Raw genomic sequence first — 1,782 nt, forward strand, 5'->3', positions numbered from 1 at the left:
GGAAGGCTCTGCCACGGCTCATTAAACTGGAGGACTACTATCCTCTCGTAGTCATTCAGGTTAGATGCCGGGAAGTTGCTATTAGAAAAATGAGGAATATTAAAAAGGACTTTGCATCCCTGGAGAGGTTGTTGAAGGGATCGGGGGTGCAGGTAGTGTTCTCCTCTGTCCTCCCGCTGGGTGACTGGGATGCAGATTGAAGGAGCAGAACAGGACAGGTAAATAACTGGCTGAGGGGGTGGTGTCTGGACCAGGGATTTGGGTGTTTTGACATTGGGCCATCCTTTGAGAGGCCGGGTATGTGGGCTGCGGACAGACACCAACTGAGCAAATGGGGAGCAACTGTGTTGGGGAGCAAGCTCTCTGGTCTGATTACCAGGGCTTTAAACTAGGTTTGACAGGGGTAGGGAGGGGTGCTAAAAGTGACGGAGAAGGGCTGGGGGAAGTTGTCACTACTGTCACTGTTGAAGACAGGGAAAAACCTCTGAGCTCTCCCATAGGACTGGCTGAGGGCTCCTCAGAGAAGGAATCGTTCCTGATGCCCCGTCTGGTTTCTTCTTCTTGCTTCCCCCCAGGGGTAACTGCACCTGCTGCTTCCCTAAAGTGCCTGTACACCAATGCGTGGAGCATGGGAAATAAACAGGATGACTTCAAGATCTATGTTTGGTCGTGGGGCCACGATCTCGTTGCGATCACTGAGACGTGGTGGGACAGCTCGCATGACTGGAATGCTGTCATGGAGGACTATGTCCTCTTTAGGAAAGACAGGCTGGGGAAGCGAGGGGGTGGGGTTGCCCTTTATGTGAGGGAGCAATTAGAGTGTACCCAGCTCCACCTGGGGGAGGGTGAAGGACAAGTGGAGAGCTTGTGGGTGAGAATGAAGGGGTGGGCTGGTATGGGGGACATAGTGGTAGGGGTCTACTACAGGTCACCAGATCAGGAGGAGGAGGTCGATGAGGCCTTCTATGAGCAGCTACTAGCAGCCTCACGATCACGAGCACTGGTCCTCATGGGGGACTTCAATTACCCAGACATCTGTTGAGTAAGCAACTCAGCCAGGCACACGCAGTCCAAACAGTTACTACAATGCATTGAGGACAACTTTCTGATGCAGGTGGTAGAGGAGCCAATGAGGTGGGGGTGCTCCTGGACCTTGTTCTTACCAACAGGGATGGCCTTGTTAGGGATGTGAAGGCTGGGGGCAGCCTGGGATGCAGCAACCATGAGATGGTGGAGTTCCAGATGGAACTAGGCAGAGGAAGTAAGGCTAAAAGCAGGATTGCTAGCCTGGACTTTCGAAGAGCCAACTTCAACCTCTTCTGGGACCTGCTTGGGAGTATCTCATGGGCTAGGTTGCTAGAAGGCAAGGGTGCTTGTGAGAGCTGGGCAGCATTTAAGCAGCACTTCTTCCATGCTCAGGATCGGTGCATCCCGAAGAATAGGAAATCGGGGAAGGGGGGGCAGGAAACCTGCGTGGATGAGCAAGGAGCTCATCGATAGGATCAGAAGGAAGAGGAAGGTCTATGCAATGTGGAAAAAGGGCCTGTCCTCTTGGGAGGATTATAGACATGTTGTCAGGGCCTGCCAGGACGCAACGAGGAAGGCTAAAGCCCACCTAGAGATGAGGCTTGCCAAAGAGATAAAGGATAATAAGAAGGGTTTTTTCAAGTATGTAAACAGCAAGAGGAAGACTAGGGATAATGTGGGTCCCTTGCTGAACGAGGGGGGGGGGGGGGTACTGGTCACGGAAGTCTCCGAGAAGGCAGAGGTACTGAATGCTTT

This window comes from Oxyura jamaicensis, unplaced genomic scaffold (genome assembly GCF_011077185.1).
Source record: "Oxyura jamaicensis isolate SHBP4307 breed ruddy duck unplaced genomic scaffold, BPBGC_Ojam_1.0 oxyUn_random_OJ65697, whole genome shotgun sequence".
Classification (NCBI taxonomy): domain Eukaryota; kingdom Metazoa; phylum Chordata; class Aves; order Anseriformes; family Anatidae; genus Oxyura; species Oxyura jamaicensis.